Source organism: Melitaea cinxia, chromosome 14, assembly GCF_905220565.1.
Source record: "Melitaea cinxia chromosome 14, ilMelCinx1.1, whole genome shotgun sequence".
NCBI classification, from domain to species: domain Eukaryota; kingdom Metazoa; phylum Arthropoda; class Insecta; order Lepidoptera; family Nymphalidae; genus Melitaea; species Melitaea cinxia.
The window spans coordinates 13534292-13554009 of NC_059407.1; the positions used below are offsets into that span (position 1 = coordinate 13534292).

General features: G+C 31.3%; 1 protein-coding gene across 5 annotated transcripts in view; it reads left to right on the top strand.

The window, feature by feature from the left end:
• The first annotated feature begins 40 nt into the window (after positions 1 to 40).
• The window catches only part of LOC123659571, a 149382-nt gene continuing 129704 nt past the window's right edge, over positions 41 to 19718 (top strand). For 3 of the 5 annotated variants that reach the window (XM_045594776.1, XM_045594778.1, XM_045594779.1), the window contains exon 1: positions 41 to 358. The gene's annotated coding sequence lies outside the window, so the exon portion shown is untranslated. The remainder of the gene's footprint in view (positions 359 to 19718) is intronic. The other 2 variants (XM_045594774.1, XM_045594777.1) reach the window with 1 other exon arrangement.

Here is a 19718-nt window from a genome sequence, read left to right on the forward strand (position 1 = left end):
CTATCGTGCGCTACAGCCTCGCACTATAAGCTATCGTAATTCTCTTACCATTTATTTCCTATATCTGTTCCCACCACGCGTTGAGAAAATGGCCGACTAGTGTCAGTGTTGCGCGCGATTCGAGCCGTACGCGCACGTCGCCGTCGCGTTCAATATTCAAATAAAATTAAACGATCAACGAAATAAATTTCCGAATAGTTTTTAAATCGAGAACATTTTTTTTTTTTTAATTTGTGAAGTGACAGTTTATGTGTTTCAAAGAGGTTTTAAATTTTTTCTAATATTATTTCATGAAACAAGTGTATTGTTTGCTTTGTTGACGTGAAACAGCTGTCAAAATATTTTTCACTTTGTCAAGGTAAGTTTATTCGTCACCTAGTTTAGGCTAATATTTACCACATCGTGAAATATAAATAAGGATATGATATCCTTAAAATATTAATAATGAATTTAAATTCTGTTTCGAAATTTTATAGTATTGTAAATTTAAAGAAAATGAATAATAGTTACTTAAAAATATTTAAAAATAAAAACAATGTTGAAACAACTTTTTCAGATTCTATCATGGTATATTAAGTTAAACAAAAACATCGGGAATCTAAAAAACCTAATAAACCGCGATAAAATCCAAAAAATTTGTCTCGTTATAATGAGTTACATTCGCGTAAACATTAGAAAACAATATAAAATCAATATTTTAATACATCCGTTTATTACTAAAATACAAGTGACAAGTTCGTGAGAGTTCGCTTATTATTATTTTCCTACACGTGTAAAATACTATAAAGCTATATGGATACAATACAGCTTTATTTGATCTTAATATTTAGTCGAAAATATTAAGATCGCTTAGACATAATATTGGAACATATTTTAGTGCCTTTATTTTTTTAAACTTTGGAAAAAATCATCGCTTCTGCACTTTAGCAAGATGATGCCGTCTGTGATATAAACGATTAAAAACCATTTTTTGAATTTAATGATCATAATTATTTTTAATTCTATTAAGTATCTATAATAGCTAAGGCACGGTCTATGTCAAAGATTTTTAAAATTTCCCGGAAAAATCAGAAAAACGGAAGGATTTTTTTTTAATTAATTCTAAAAATCTGATAATATTTATTTATTTTATTTATTTAAACTTTAGTTGATGATGCGTGTGTATTTATAACAACAAATTAGATACTAACAGACAAAACGACACGTTTTTGATAAGCGTATATCATTTTCCTAATTACTATTTCACTCGGGTAAAGAAAGCCACAAGTGCTTGCAAACTTCACTTAACTTAAGCCATTTTATTTATAAAATAATGCATGGTATCTCGTAATATTTATCAAGCAAATCGAATAGACGAAACCGCAATAAGCGTTGTTACAAAACAAAATCAATTATGAAGACCGTTGATACGCTGTTTGTTTTGGTGAGATGCCACGATAAAGCGATTTGATGAATCTTTGTTTCTCAGCTACGTCATAGTGTTGATAAAATGAAAAGTACGTTGAGAAATTTTCTGACTATCGTATTAATTTAGGCGTAGGAATAAAAAATATAATATAATATATATAATATAATTTTTGTAATGTGTTTTTACATTAAATGTAGAGATCGTTAAAACGATAGAAATATCCTTTGCATATATAAAATACATAAACAAACATTGAAGCTGCTAGTATTGACATGCAAGTCAACACTGACATCATATATCATGTCTAACATTAAGTAGTAACTGGAAGAATTAATACAAATTTACATCAAAACAAGCTGACTCTATGGACGTTGTCTTTTCATGCGAACTGTGAAAAACGCGAAGTTCAAAAACTATTTCGCTTTAGCCTGTAATATCCCACTGCTGGCTTAATCCACCACGCTGGTCCATTGCAAAAATGATCATTACGTTTTCTGAATTTTTCTAACATTCTAAGCAATTTTCTCAATTTATCATTCCACATAAACCGTCTACGAAGTAATGTAAAGCTTAAAAAAAATAGTCAAACTAATCCAACCTTTTCTGCGTTTTACGGTTAGATTAAATATGCTATTTAGCGATTAATTTTTATTTACATATATAGAAAAAAACTGCTCTAACAATAATAACTCATTACATATAGTTTTCAAGCCAAAAACTGTAATAGAAAATAATAAAATCATATTTTCATAGAGACATCTTCATCAAAGCTTTATTGTTATTAATAGAATTTTTAGGACAAAAGCTCGAAAGATAAAAGCATTTTAATGTGTAGCGTATTTGTAATAAAAGCTTGAAATATGTTCGTGTCACGAACTTGATGCTTTCCGGGCGAAAGTTAAATTGTATACAGTCTCCTTGCAAGGACATGTGTTTTTCGAGCGATCAAGTGAACTGTGTGATACTATTAGATGACTATTAGTAACACCTAACAAATGTATATGTTAATTTTAGCATGTATGTATATTTGAATGTAGAGCTATTTCAATGTAGAATCAATCTAAGTTTTTACAATTTTTTTTTTTTTTTTTTTAATAAACATCCAAACATCCAACACACACACACTACTTCTGCTTTGTTAAATAGGCATATTATTATACCACAGGCGATTTATTATTCTAACTACAAACTGACAGTTCAGCGATTTTTAATGTATACATACACTCGAACTCATACATGCACACAGGCATACACACATACATTACATTACATACTTACACATACATATACATTTATATAATTATTTATCCATTTGCACATAAATAACTGTGATATTCTACGATAAAAATAAAGTAAAGAATCGTATAACTAAATTTCGTCCAGTTTTGTGAGATTCATAAGTATGTATCTCGCATGACTCAAAACGATTAGCCGTATTATGTTGAAAGTTTAAATTTTTAAACTGTTAAAAAATCTCGTGCACATTCCTTTATTTTAACAATCGACTGAGCCAAAACTATAAATCCGTAATTAAAATTTACAAAGAAAAATATAAATACGTTTCCTTTGATATTGTTGTTGAGAATATCAACTGAATTTTTTTATTGTTTATTTTTCGTGATGTGAGAGTTCAGTGTGAGAATCGTCTGTAAATTATATAATTCTATGAATTCACTTTTCTTTTATTTATCATATTGTGTTTAAATGCTAAAAATTTATATCTAATTGTAGAACTCAAAAAAGTATACTCAGCTGTGTAAATATATTAACGCAGAAAAGAACTATGAACTATAACATATATAAAATACAATCTAGATCAGCTTTGTATGTTTAGATATAAGAAGGAAACAAAATTAACAAGACAAACGCCGTTAAAACCATAGTATTCGTTTCTTAATTACGGTAAGGAGCAGGTGGTCGTGGCAGATGGTCACAGCCAGCGACCCGGAACGGTGGTTGCCATCAAACGGTAACCATTGTCTGTCAGTACTCGTCTAAGCTATCTCGACAATTATGAACTACTGTTTCCTGCATTGACCGTTCAATGGTTATCATTAATCTCGCTTCGAAGCCTATAAATGTTTTCTGGTATTGAGTGTAAGCGTTTACTGATTATTAAGAGACAAATCTTTCTTATTAAATTGACTTTTACAGTATTGACTTTTACCGCTCTATCGTTAACTCTCATTACGGAATGTTTTATGGCTTGCATTAATTCTAATTTACATACCTTATTTATTAATAAAAATCGACACCAGCAATTTATACTAAGCTAACTCATAAAAGTGAAATTTACAATAGAGGCTTATAAAAGGGAAAAACGTGATACCTTTTAAATTAATTAAGAAACTTATTTGAAATTTGATATCTTTAATAGTTAATTTATTCATTGCAATTTCACAATTTTTATTATTACAAAAAAAAAACACATTTATTCAAGTTGCATTAAGAAAACCAACTTATCGAAAATTCGAGTTGGCGTAGTATAATGTTGGTGTCGAAATAAGGTATGATTAATATTAGTTTAATCATTCAAGACTTATCAACTATAAGGATTCCATTTCTGTAACTTTAGTGTATATAAAATAACAAATTCATTCACATTAACATTTAAAATTAAATGTATACGTAAATGGTTTAATGCTGCTATTATTTTTACGTAAACTCACACTAGAGCTACAAATTGTTGAACAATAAAAATTTAATTAACGCACACGTTAAGAGTTTTTTTATAAAAGAATTAATGACGATTTAGATGAAGTGTTGACGTCACTTCTAGTATTTGTATTATAATTTTTTTTAATTTTTTTTTTTTCTTTAATTTCTGAATTATGTTAAAGTATTTTTTAACGTTTTTTGTATTGTTTATTTAATAATTTTATACGTATTTAAATTAGAATACCAATAAAATGTTTTGAGGTTTAAAATTATTATAGCAGGTAATATCTTAACTGAGGTAGGGCACAGCAGGAATTTCCTGCTCAAAATATGGAGCAGCCCGACTGGGATAGTACCTCGACCTTACAGAAGATCACAGCAAAATAATACTGTTTTTAAGCAGTATTGTGTTCCTGTTGGTGAGTAAGGTGACCAGAGCTCCTGGGGGGGATTGGGTATTGGGTCGGCAACGCGCTTGTGATGCTTCTGGTGTTGCAGGTGTCTATAAGCTACGGTAATCGCTTACCATCAGGTGAGCCGTACGCTTGTTTACCGACCTAGTGACATAAAAAAAAAAGCAGTGAGCTAGATTTATAAATAATAATTTATGATCTGAAATTAATTTCGAACTTTATAAAGTTTACAACGTTCAACAACCATAGGAATAGAGCAGTGATACCAAATATAAATGAAATCGAGTGACTGGTCGTTGGTTCTATTTAAAAGAAAAGACACTGTATTTTTAGGTTTTAGAAATAATTTTTAAACGTTTGAAGTTATATAAAGAATAAATTAAGTGGAAAAGATTTTACTTATGTCAAAATAAAAAGGTGTCACCTACAATATATTTGTACATGTATTTATGTATGTGTGTATGACAACAAAACGCAAGTGTTTCAATCTCATTTACAAATATGAAGTAAAGAGCGAATTACAATGATGTAATATAATTATTTAACAGTAAAATGGCAGGTGGTAGCAATTCCCCGCGACCACCGACCCGGAAACACACCGTAGTTGCAAATGAGCGTCTCTCTGCTACAAATTACAATACCTATTATTTTTCTTTATTTTTGGTATATGATTATTAAAATACAATAGTATGAGTAAGTGGTTTAGCGCGTATATACTATTATATTACTTTAATTTTGTGAGTGTTATAGATACTTTATTAATAACCAAAAGTCGATTCTATTTGTTCATATTATATCGCCTGCGGAAGTCCTAGAGTAAGGACACTCACTATAACCCCCCCTAGTAACTACTATAAGGACTTTAAACTTGTTAATTAGTTAACTCGGATTTAGCTAATTATGTGTACATTTAACAGTGCTGATTTATTTCAATATTTCTTTGTACACAAATGACAACTTTTGGCTCTTGAAAATTAAACAACGTCAGCTCAAATTTGATACTAAAACTTTTCAGGATACAGGTTTTATATTACCCAAGTTATCTATTTATAAATACTTTCGCTTCTCTTAAAAATCTTTATTTTTTATAATTTGTGATATAAGTTTAGACTTAGATGTCGATTAACGCTAACTCAGACAATAATTTGCAAAATAAAAACCTTACTAACTTGACGACTAAACATTTGAAAGCTAAATAAATATTTACAACAGATACACACGGTTATGTGTTCCTAAAGTAGGCAACTTAATACTTGTGTTATAACACAACAGCCTACTGGTAACAGCCGACTGGTAAAGCTATTTTTTTTTTTTTTTTTCGATAAAGACACATATAAATAATACATATATTAATATATTAACACCCAGACTCGAAAGCAGGATCACTACAAACTGCGCCAACGGGCTAGTCGAAGCTAGCTACATTATAATTGTAACCTTTCCAAAACTAAAAACAACACTAAATAACGTTTTAATTACAAAGAACATCATTAAAAGAACAAAATCAACCGTTAGTCAATAACTATAGTAATTCCCCTCATAATGAGTCTATCATAAATCTCTATAATGATGTCTACACACCTTCCTTCAATAATCATATTACAAGCGTAGGAGCATAAGTTTAGCTACATAATCGTTACGTATCCGTCTCGTCGGATGAAAAACAACTTCCTTAACTTCATAACGACTCGATTACATGTATTGAAATTAATTACATAACCAAAATTTTTCTTTAGAGTTACGCTTTGATAGGTTTGGTAGTTTTGTAATATTTTTTAAATGGAGGTATTTATAATGTACGATTTATAACTAAAAAAATTCCAGATTATACATTAAGAGTTATTTACACACACACTTCAGCCTATCTTAGTACACTGCTGGACATAGGCCTCCACAAGTTCGCGCCAAAAATGGCGTGAACTCATGTGTTTTGCCCATAGCCTATATAGCTTCCGTGACGGATAACCATCCAACTGCTGGCTTTGAAATACACATGCCGAAGACGGGCAGCAGCGTTTTCGGTGCGACAAAGAAATATTTAAATAAACAATAATAAACGCCAGCGTCTAGTAGCAAACCAAGATTATGTAAGACAAATAGAAACTTACTGATCACATCAATCATTTACTCATATATATTATCTATACAAATATTTTTTAGAAGCAAGGATCAAAGTCACAAAATCAACAGCCAATAACCGCAAACTTACGTCATAAAAAAGCAATTTTTACAAAAATAGTCAAAAAACATATACAAGTATATAAAAGAACAACTTAACTGCCACTATATCATAGAATTGCTGTCGTGAATCTTAAATACATTACACCTGATCGCAATCAGTGGAACAGTTCCTAAAACATGTATTTTAAGCATATTTTGTTCTTTTCTGCGAATGCTACTATTTGCCGTGCTTAGGTAAAAAGCAGTAACATTCATTGATTCCTTTTATAAAACTATATCGCCATTACTTTTCTTTTAGTTATTTATTTTATTTCTTAGGTGACACTGTAGTTTTTCATACTTACATAAACTACGAAGCCGGTGGACATTTTGAAGAAAGAGTAAAGCTTCTTTACGCACGCTTGACTTGGGAAGTAAGCTGGTGAATGCGTGACGAGAGCGTTACGAAATCTGTGATTGGGTGAGGTGAACGAAAGTTGAAAGGGAGATATAAGTTACTTAAAATAGAAAGAAAGAGAATTACGTTTCGTAAGTTTGACTTCAGTCGTGTGGTCTAAAGCACACTCGTTCTTTTATGATTACAGTTGTAAAATTATATCATTACACATATTTAATTAAAGCTATATTATTATTATACCAGCTGACCCGGCAAACGCTGCTCTGCGTTTACCACACGAATAGGAATATAATATAGCCTACGACCTATTCTCGGGCCTACCAATTATACATTTAAAAAAATTATAAAATATGTCAAGAAGTTTTAAAGAAGATTTGTAACAAATTATGACATGAGATTTTTATATATTAGATAATTTACAACTTGGAACTAAATTTATTCATATTTCAGTTTTTATACATTACTGCCTTTTACCTAGGCACGGTAGTATAAGCCTGGGCACGGCTACACGAGCCGGTAACATGTGCGATACTTTAGTACATGTTGACATTACAAATTGAAGGTCAACCAGTGACTTTTTATATCTTTTCATCACAAGTTCATTACATTTGATATAATGGTAGGTGATCAACATTAACATTGCGCTTTGCTGAGCTATTCTCATTCATCTTTACCGGTATGATAAAATGGAAAAATATATTTTTTTGATCTGATTTTAAAGGTTTTGGTTTTTTGTTTTCAAAACTAATAACGTAAAGCTATAAAAAGTAATCTGAAGGGTTCAGCAGTTTGCGTTGCCTAGTAAAATATGAGACAACAAGCAACAAGAATTTACATATTATGACATTTTTAGTAAATACAATAAATGTAACATTTACTGTTTTGATGAGCATTGGTTTTAAATCATACAAAAAAGTCAAATTTATTCTAATGTTATGTAGTACTCTACAACGTTTACTTAAAAACTACAAATATTAAAAGAAAGATAAATAATGAACAAATTAAGACTTCAAAATTGGGGGGAATCCAGCGAAAACCTGTAAATCAAATCTAGTAAGCAATTTTCTAAAAGCAAAAAAGTATTATGGACTATGTCGGTGTCACGTATAGTCTGTGATATTTCATTATATTAAGAACACATTGTTATAATTGGTAATGGTTTAATAAGGTCAGTTCTGACAAGTGGTATATAGAACGACGAATAGTTACGACAAAATCATAATCCTGTACTTATTAGGGATTAAAAATTAACTTAATTATTCAGATTATTAAGCTACGTAAATACCAAGTTTTTTCTTTGTGGGTCTCCAGTGGGTGCGGCTAACCGTTTACCTTGGGTAACGGATGTCAGATAGCAAAACCTCTATGGAGAAGTCAATTAGTTACCAGATGCAGACTAGGATAACAAAAATCTAAAAACCGTATCCATAGCTGTGTATATAAATAAAACTGGTAGAAGTAAAGGCTTTATAATTTATTATTCTTAATGCATTAAGTATAATTTTCGAAGAACTAAAACATCATTTCGTTTATTTCTAAGTAAATAGCTTACGAAAAAAAAAAACGAAATGCCAACGAAGCCTTTAAAATAAAAATCCCAGTAATCTTTATATTTTTTCCAAGATTAAAAAAAATATATTAATACGATCGGGCGTAAGTACATTTGGATTCCAAATGTATTCTAAAAATTATGCATAGAAAAAACAAAAGAGCGAGATCGTATCTCGTCTAAGAAAACCTCCCAAGATGAACATTAAGGATTCTCTTTAGACCTTACGATACGATTAACACATTTTTACACGCTTTTTATTAGCTTCACCTATATGTTTGTATGTTTGTAACCGACTCAACCGATGACAATACATTAATTTGATAAGATTTTCTACTTTTTAGTTTGGTTTATTTATAAAAGCGTATTTTTTTTAAACTGTTATTTATTTATATCACCAAAAGATAATAAACGTAAATGACAAATGTTTCAAGGATAATGTAAACAGATTTTTAACTTCTTTTCTAATTAAATATTAAATGTTACTGTGTATTAACACACGTACACATCGATCGATCCCCACTGGAATGGTCGGTATTTTTGATATGATATAATTTCCTCATGTATGGGTATTATACAAAAAAAAAAAAAACAAACAAATTACATGTCCACAAATTATCAAAATTTTGTATTGAAAAGAAACATTTTATAGCTATATCTTGGTTTAACATATACATTTTTTAACTAAAAATAATTGCTGATATTAAAGTAATAAATTGGCGAATTCATAGTTAATTATCTATCGTGCTAGCGGTCGCGAGTTCAACCTCCTCTCCTGATAAATGCGCATGCTTATATTTGTATATATTTTTTTGTTTTTTCAGACTGCCTAGATCTTTATCCTATTGAAAGCTGTTTGAACATGAGACGATTATTTATTTCATAACGTATGTTCCTTTTTTAACGGACTTAAAAAAAGGGATGTTCTCAATTCGACTGAACCTTTTCTTATAACTTTTCTAAAACTTTTTACTGAATTTACCGATTTTGATCATTTTTTTAATCGAAAGCTTGTGCTTGTTATTAATATCTTTAATAATTCGTATTTACTTGACTATTTTTTCGTTTAACTATGTTACATTACTTGGCAATGTAATCGAAGTCGGTTGTTTTTCGTTTGCGAGCAAACACAAATTTAATTCTAACACATCGAAAAAAAAAGTGTGCCCAAGCCCACACGACTGAAGTAAAACTTTCTATCTTCACTAACTTAATCTCCCTCTTAACTTTCGTTCGCCTCGCCCAATCACAGATTTCGTAACGCTCTCGTCACGCATTCACTAGCTTACTCCCCTAGGTAATCGTGCGTAAATAAGTTTTACCTTAAAAAAACTATTTCCTTAACAACCGCGTCGGTCGTATCGTATCTTGTAAAGACAGCCCTTTACGTTGTTTTATTTTCAAGCAACTAGCCTCCTAATTACTACAAAGCTATAATAACTTTAGTTAGTAGTAAAATTGAGTTCAACATGTAATATTTATATTTTATTGCATACAATTAGTTAACGTCTTCCGTTCCAGTAGTTTTAATTATAATAAGAAGAACAATAAAAAAGTCTTGTATCACATCGTCACATCAATTTTTTAAAACAAAAATATCTACTTTTTATAATTACTAAAAGGAAAAATTAATGTTAGTTAGTTCTTGGATATGAAGTTTTTACTATGTGAGTAAAAACTTTACAATAGTCGCAGAAATTTAACAATTTCGAAGATCTAGGCATAGAAATTAGTTAAAAGGTTCATGTAGCACAAAAGACACTTCTTTTATCTATCATTAATTAATCGTGTATTTTTTAATCAGCCTTCGTTAGGATGGTAAAAGGTTGTCCCCTAAACATATCAAAGAACGTATACAATTTCGTATAGACTGGTCACGGCTAATGGAAAGACCTGTGTTTGATCACATAATTGACTTACGGTATCAGAAACTCAACAATAGTATTTATTGTTCACCATTCCGTCATGTTTAAATGCTATTATACGTACAGACATTTCTATTACACGTATAAATTATCTCACCAGCGTCATACCTCGTGCTCATTATTTTTTACGATGCCTCATAATATTCTACTCCGAGAATCTTGTTGAATGTAACTTCGACGGAAATATGACTTAGAAAAACTGTCCATATTTATTTTTACTTGAGTGTTTTTGACAAAAACGTCCATTTAAATAATTTAATTTAAGTAGGCGTGAATTTTGTTACTAAGAGAACTTGAGCTATAAAAACTTCAATGTCAGAGAAACACCAGGCATGTAAACATTTAAAATATTTCGTCGCTGAACTAATAAATTAGTATAAGGTCAATTGAAGTTAATGTTTATGTGGGTTAATTACATTGCAATCAGTTTTGGATACTGTTTATTTAACGAAACAATTCAGCCTGTAACATTCCTCAGATGGACATAAACTCGATATTTGAAACTCGATATTTCGTCATTATCTACGAATGTCGTATGCACTTTATTTATAAAAATAACCAAATTATTTATTTATTTCCGTATTTACACAACATATTCAAGTAACAAGTGACAAAAAAGGAACAATCAGTTTCTAGGTTTAATTTGAAAGCAATTACTATTTTGATCTCTACTTCTCCTAGCTAGGTAGCTGAGCTATCTGTATTAAGGAGAAGAGATTTGCCTCCCAAGAATTCTACAATTTTTACTTTTCATTAGTTTGCCACGAGTTGTTCAGAGTTCAAAGTTACATTATAGATTATAAAGTTACATTACATTCTACAAAAGATAACATACATAATTTTTAATATTAAGTAGGTTAAGAGTGAAATAATAAAAAACAAAAAACAAACAAAAAAAAAAAAATGAAATAAAATAGTAATTTTGTAACAGATATGTCTGCATGATTTCAACTAAGAGTTACCAATATGTATTTGTGTGTGCGTGTATGTAAGTGTGTGTTGGTATATGTTTTGTTGTGTGGTTGTGTTGGTGTGTATGTTTGTGTTTCTGTGTATATTTGTGTGTGTGCAAGTATGGTGATATGTCTTTTATCAGGAAATTTGGTGGATGCACTACATGGTGACCGAATTAAGCAATCAGTTTGAGGAGTTCTTCAGTTTCGTCATAAGTTTTAGAAAGAAGAAAGGAACGGACGGTTCTTTTGCAAGTTGCATAGGGTAAGGAATAGATAGGTAATTTTATATTTAGTTTATTATACAGATATGGTCCGAGAAAATAATTAAATCGTTTTGTGAAGACATAATTCGACTGTGGGATAGTACATATCTTGTCTTTTCGTCGTTTTCGGATCGGAATAAAGGGAGTCTTTCTGTGTTGCATAAGAATAGTCTGTAAAATATAGTGCTGTCTGACGTTGAGAACATTCCATGTTTTGTAAAGTTCTGTAGTTGGGTAAATAATAGGCTTAAATGTGGCTACCTTCAATATTGCTCTGTGGGCTATTTCCAGCGGTTTTATTGCGGAAGAAGCAACGCCACCCCAACATGCAATGCAGTAGGTAATAATTGTTTGACATAAGGCATAATAGACTGTGCGTATTACATAACAGTTGGCAATATGTCGTAGGTTTTTAAAAATATAAATTAGTTTCCTGACCCTAGTTGTAAGAAGATTAATGTGTGTTTTAAAGTTAAGAGTTTTGTCTATGTATATACCTAAGTATCGTATATTATCAACGGTGGCTATGAGAGGACATTTGCATGCTGTGTCTATTTGTGAGTATGCGTGACAGGAGTGAGCTTTTAATATGATAGGAGTTTGGGGTTGCGATTTTGGTGAAATAGAAAAAGTTATAAATTTTGTTTTTGATGTATTTAATGTAAGAGTATGAGAAAGAAGCCAATCATATGCAGAACTAAGACCGTTTTGAGCAATAATCTGAACTTCAGCCCACGAGTTTCCATAAAAAGTTAGTGCTGTGTCATCAGCAAAAGACACTATTTTTGAATTAGGGGTGTACAAATTACATAAATCATTTATGTAGGCTAAAAACAACGTAGGACCAAGAATACTGCCTTGTGGCACTCCACAGGTTATTGAAATTTCATTGCTAATGTAGTTACCCAGTTTAACCATTTGTGTCCGATTTGTCAGGTAGCTTTGGAATAAGTCCAATTGTAAACCCCTTACTCCCAACATGTCTAATTTTAATAGCAGTTTGGACTTAGGAATGGTGTCAAAAGCCTTAGCAAGGTCAAGAAATATGGTAAGTACTTTGTTGTGGTTATTTAATTTGTTTATGATGAAGTACATAAGGTCTTGAACTGCATCAGAGGTACTTCTATTCCGTCTAAAACCGAATTGTTGTGGAGAAATCAAATTAAACTTTTCAAGGAAATCTACTAATCTATTATTTATTAAACGCTCGAGAACTTTCGATAGAGAAGTAAGAACCGCTATAGGGCGATAATTATTAAAGGACTTTACATCACCTCCCTTAAAAATTGGATGAATAATTGCCTTTTTGAATGCTGTCGGAAAAATGCCAGTCTGGAAGCACAAGTTGAAAATATAGCATAACACTGTTGAAAGTAATGAAGAGTATCTTTTTAAAGTAGCAGGTGAAATTCCATCCCATCCTGTCGCTGCATTTGTTCTTAGAGAGTTAATTACAGCCATGATTTCTTTAGGATCCGTTTCATTTAAAACAAAGGTGTTTGTTAGTCTGGTATATCGTATGCACATAGGTTGAGACGATGGGTCTTTGCATATGATTTTGTCAGCTAGATTTTTTGGTGTTTCAACAAAAAAATTGTTTATGTGATTACAGGTCTGTGAGGGTGATTCGGCGTGAGACAGTAGGTGATTTGGTGAATGTTGTGATTTTGATATATTTGTTATCTTTTTCAATTTGTCCCAGAGAATCTTAGAATTATTTCCAGCCTTAGTAAGTTCATCGGTATCGTACTGTCGTTTAACTTTTTTTAAAATTTTATTGCAAAAGTTTCTGTATCGTTTATAACTAATTTCGAGAATACTATTATTGGGCGACTTTTTTAATTTTTTATGTAGTGAATCCCTGTGTCGTATACATCGCAAGAGCCCAGGTGTAATCCAGGGTTTTATGATTTTTTTTCTAGCAGGTAGTTTAATAACATTGGTACTATTAGAAATAGCACTATTTAGCATATTCACCAGAGTGTCAGCAGCAATATTAGGGTCCTTAATAGAATAAATGGGGGTAAAATCTATTTCTTTCATTTGTTTGTCAAGTTTCGCAAAATCTACTTTTGTTATATTATTGGAGGTTGTTTTGGATTTAATTTTTTTACAAAACAAGCACAGAAGAGAAGAAAAATGGTCAGTCACTGTGGTTTCAAGAACTAGAGAAATTGCGGGGATTTTAGTTTTTAAAATAAAATGATCAAGGCAGTTGGAACCTCTAGTGGGTATGGTATGGGCGGGCAAGAAACCATGAAATGCGAGAGCATTGAGATAGTCATGAGCGCGTGTGTCCAAGGTATGTGGTTTTATATCCAAATTTATGTCGCCAGTTAAAACGACTGAATTGAACTTAGCGAAGGATGGTAATATGTCAATTAGTGTAGAGATAAATGGATCTACATTGTCAACTGCTGGTGATCGATAAAGGCAAAGAATAGCTAGATCCATCCCAATATTAACCAACATTCCAGTAGCACAGCCCCCCAAATCTACCTCCGTGCATGTGGCATCAAGGTCGTCTTTGATATACACAACAACACCATCACTCTGATTCAAATTATTTTTGGTACAGTGTGCTGAATAATTTGTTAAAAAAGGGATGTTAGTATTACTGCTACACGGTAACCAGCATTCGGTCAAAACAATAACATCACAGTTAATGGAAATTCGATGAAGTACTGTTTGCAGACTTAAGAAGTTACAATTTATTGATCTTATGTTCTGGGCAAAGATTTTAAAGTAATGCTGCGGTTGCTTAATAAATAGTTGTACCTGTTCTGGACTACAACAATACGACTCCGATACAGATAATTGATCAAGATTGTCCGATAAATTATTATTTTTAGCCATTTTTTAAAATAAAGTTAAGGGTAGTTAAATTTTTACAATGCTGGAGAAAATATTCCAGATAAAAGATAGGTGTATTATATAAGTTTAGTGTTAGAATGAGGTAGTGTTTGTTTAGTGTGAGAGTAGAGTATAGGCATGAAAATAGGTAATGTTGTTCATGTATTGGTGTAAATGAGTGTAAGTTCACAAAAGGTTTACAAATTAATACTAAAAGGAAGCATGAGTTAAAGCAGAAAACTAGCCATGCAGACATATTAAAGTTATAATAATCTAGTCATATGTTAGTATTATTATTCCTCAACGATAACTGCTGTAATTGTTGTTCGGTTCTTATGACAATATATTGTGTATCAGAACTTTTCTTGATCAAGACACGCCCATTTGATGTCCAGCAGAAAGTGAAAGCGTTTGCCTTACAGAAGTTTCTTGCAGCATAAAACAGTTTTTTGGAATATGGAGTTAGCTGCTCTGCGATGTAAACAGGTGTACGGGGTACATCAAGGCCCAGATGAGTCGAATTAATTTTACTGCTAGTATTTTTATTGTTGAATTGTTTTACAGAGGTCAGAAAGTTATTCTTAAGAAGAGTATTTGTAAATTCGACGCTGATGCTTGACACCCTGCTTTCCTTTTTTGATGGTAGTCTAGAGATATCTCGAATGTCGGACATTTGTATCTCCATTCCTATTTCCTTTGACAGACGATGTACTAAATCATATAACATATTCTTATTTTCTTGACGTATTTTGGGGACATTACGCATTTCTACGCAGGTTTTAATTAGGTTGTAATCAATAAAGTCTATTTTTTCTTCCAGTGAGCACATTTTCTCAGCTATTTTATTGCGTTCACTTTCAAGTTTTGAAATTTTTTCTTCTATGGCGGTCAATTGATCCGAAACATATGTAACAGATTTCTCTATGTCTCGATTAGATTCTTCTATTTTTACGTATTGGGTTTTTATATCTAGTATATGTGTTTCTAATTTATCTAGTCGCGTATTTTGAGAGCTTACCAATTCTTTAATCATGTTCATGAGGTCGGTTCTTAGTTCTGTTATTGAGTCCGTATGTTCATCTGAAGACCGGCGCCGCTTTGAACGCTGTATAAGATTTACTGCTGTGAACTCCGGCGTAAGAGCTTGTTCAATACATAATTTTTGTATATCGGACTCCGAACGTGAAGGTTGTTGAGTTGGAGAAATATTTGGTGGTGTTCGAAGCATATTGGATTATGAATGAAAGAAAGAAAAAAAAAAAAAAATCCAAAATAAAAATAAAAATGGAGACAAAAATTAAAATAAAAATAAAAATTTATATATCTTGCACCTTCCGATTTCACTGAGGTTCGAACGTTCAACGCTTAACTTATCAATCCATGCATATAAACCGCAGGACCACCGGAACATTAACTTTAGATGCGAAATTATCATATATATTATTAATGTTTTAGACAGATATGATTGCGCTATGACATTTATTAAGGTCAAGCGCCACGACACATCGAAGTAACACTAAACAATTTAAGTTCACTGTAACATTCGTTTTTAAAGTTTTTATAAGTAATTGCTGCTGCACTGTTAAATTTTTACACAAAATTGGTAGTTCGTATGTTAAACTCGTACTTGCAATGTTTATTCACCTTTTCACTGAGTTTTAAACCACTTTTATAAAATAAAATGTAAGGATATATATAAAAACACGTCTGCTCGCGACGACGTCCGAAGGGGGGGGGAACATAGGCCTCCTTCTCTGTGTAGGAGTCATATATTTAGTTATTAATAGGTAAGCGAAAAGCAATACGGGATATAGTAAAGAGTAGTTTCTTACACAAGCTTACAATAATGTTCAATGTTCTTCATTTAAATTATTGTATCATTGGTTATATTTATTGACGAGATAATCTCAGTTGACGAATGTTTCTCTCATGATAAATGTTTGAATAGGCCATAAATATGTTTGTCGTGGTCTGGGCGTTTGTGGTAGTGCTTGTATTTTTCCAGAATAAAAGATTTTGCACTACTGGATGCCGTCAAGTATAATGCGCTCTTTATTATTTTCTACGAATTACGTAGTGTACCTATATTGTTAGAGCAATATTATTAAATACCAGGTAATTGCCTTATTTGTAATAAGATATATACAGTATTTCCTCTTAAGTTTTTATTATATTAAATTCTAACGACTGTGCTATTTTTAACCGACTTCAAAAAAGGAGGACGTTACTCAATTCGACCGTGTATAAAATCGAAAATAAAAACGAAATATTTTTTATTTATGTTCGGGGATAACTGCGTTATTTATGAACCGATTTTGATAATTCTTCTTTATTAGAAAGGAGATATCCCATGTGTATCATGATAAGGAAACCAGGATCTGATGATGGAATCCCAGAGAAAAAACTAGTGCGGTTGTTAATTTTTTCGTCAACTTACGTTGTATTACTTGTCGATGTAATTGAAGTCGGTTTTTTTCGTTTGTTACATTTTATGTTAGCCATATAAAGCTAATAAGCTACCTAATTTTAACGTCGACATTTTTTATAAATATCTTCACAAGATTTTTTTTCTGAGTATCGTATTTCAACTCTCGGTCTCGCTATTGGGAGACTAATTGTATTACAATTTTACGAGTAATAATTATAATGTATGAAATTATAAGGAACAAATTAGTATATAACGTACTGCCACAAACGTATAAAACCTAATCTTCAGACAGAGATCAATTACTTATTTAAATTAGTAATTTTATTTTTCCAATCGTTACACGTTACACGGGGATGGCAAATGAGCATACAGTCGGCCTTATGGTAAGTAGATACCGTGGCCTATAGATACCTGGAGAGAGTACAAGCGCGTAGTACAATCTGAAAGATTATTTATGTCGGGCACAACAGAATACGTTTCGCTCAAAATTTGGAGCAGAAACTTAAAAAGTAACTCAATCTTACAAAAGATCACTACCAAAAGCTAGTCTGGCTCAGGTTGTCATCCTAATTTAATGCGTTGAACGTGTGCGAATTTTATTATGTGTATAAACTATATATTATAAATTAGTATTTTATATATAATGTGTAACTCAACCTTGTAGCAGTTGTTTTTATTTTGCAATATTATTAGAAATCATTTACGAAACGAAAAACATGGATCTTCGCAATAATTTATAGAAGTATTTATTTTAATAGTAATGCAATATATTAACATAATATACTTTATAAAAACCATTTATATATAATATAGCCGTGACTCTGATCTCATACAAAATGACATTTAATGATGAACATAAACACTCGACTCGTGGTAATTTTCTCAACTTATTTATTATTATATAGTTATAATGTATTTATGATATAGTATATAATTCGATTTTTATTTACATATTACGTAATTTAACGAATATTTGTATATAAATTTCAACATATGGATTATTACGTTTATTATGAAGTTTCACTGCGGGTATCGACTATAATTTGTGTAAAGTTAAGTTAACATAACACAATTTCCCAGAAAGAGTGTTATGCAATATTATAGGCGTGTTTTGTTTGAAAACTAAAAGACTCGTTGATTTGACTAACCAGTAACTCTGGTTCCGCAAGCGCTGTTACGGAGACATTTATAACTTTAAAAAAAAGTAAAATGTCAAAAAAGACCAATATTTTGTCCTACACAAAGTAAACGAAAACTTACAAATTTGTAAGAAATAATTATAATCTATTAAATATTCAAAATTATAATTGGTATATTCTCGTAAATATTGTTTATTTAATTATATTAGAATTTAAATTTTCTTCTCATTTAAATATGACATTCGTTACACAAGACACTATGAAACACAAACCAAGCTGGTATAAAATTAATAGCATGGTTCCATAAATATATTAAAAAATAAGTCATAAATAGATTTATTTAAAATTATACACTCTGAACTATTCATATATATTCATTATATTTAACGAAGTATTAATAACAGTTGACTTATGAAATTGCCGTTTCGTCGTACTGGCTATTTGTAAATTGAAAAAAAAGTTCGCTAAGAACTCGAATTTCAAATTATTTTTATTTTAAAAATATAGAATTCTTTTTTAATAATTATTCATTTGTTTAGTGGTTTGCGTTCTGTTTACATCGCATTTGTACGTTTTTCGTCATTATGGATATGTTAAAAATTCGAGTGATTATGGAGTATGAGTTCCGTCGTGGTAGCAAAGCGGCAGAAGCGGCACGCAACATCAACGACGTTTACGGTGCGAACACTACTAACCACCCGTTATTGGTTTGCTCGCTTTCATTCCGGAAATTTTGACCTAAGAAATGAACCACGTGATCTGCCGAAATTTTGTTCGACAATGACGAATTAAAGGCAATTGTATCCACAATTGCCTTTAATTCGTCGCGCGGACAACGACACACGCGGAACGGACAACGCGCGACCTCATACTGCACAGCAGATGGTCTCCAAGTTACAAGAGCTGGGGTTGGAAGTTCTCCATCATCCACCGTACACACCAGATCTTGCCCCTACAGACTTCCAGTTTTTCCAGAATTTGGATAACTTTTTGGCGGGAAAAAAATTTAATACCCGAGAGGCAGTACAAAATGCTTTTGACGAGTTTGTTGCCTCCTGTCCAGCAGAGTTTTTCAAGAAAGGCATCAAGAAGTTACCACTACGTTGGCAAAATGCATTGATTCCATGGGTAATTACTTTGAATAATAAAAATAAAAAAATAAAGAAAAAAATTGCGTTAACTTGTTCCATCAAAAACGGCAATTTCATAGGTGACCTATTATTAAAATTATTAACTAATTGTTAGCATTTTAACACCTTATAGCGCTAAAAATGTACAGAAAAGGTGTTTTTTTTTTAAAGAGGGCCTGCTTGAAATCGCGAATTATAATATGGGAAAGGTTTTTCATTTACCTTAAATGAATAATTTTTATTCATAATTCATACAATCTTATAACAAAAAAAATGAGATTCTAGTATAATGCGTCGCGTAATTGATCCCCAATAAAAAGCCTAACTGACAAATATTTCATTTTGAATTATCATTCATCAATAAACCCCTCAATTTCATTATCTTTTATTCAACCAGTTAGACAAATGCAAGGCCACC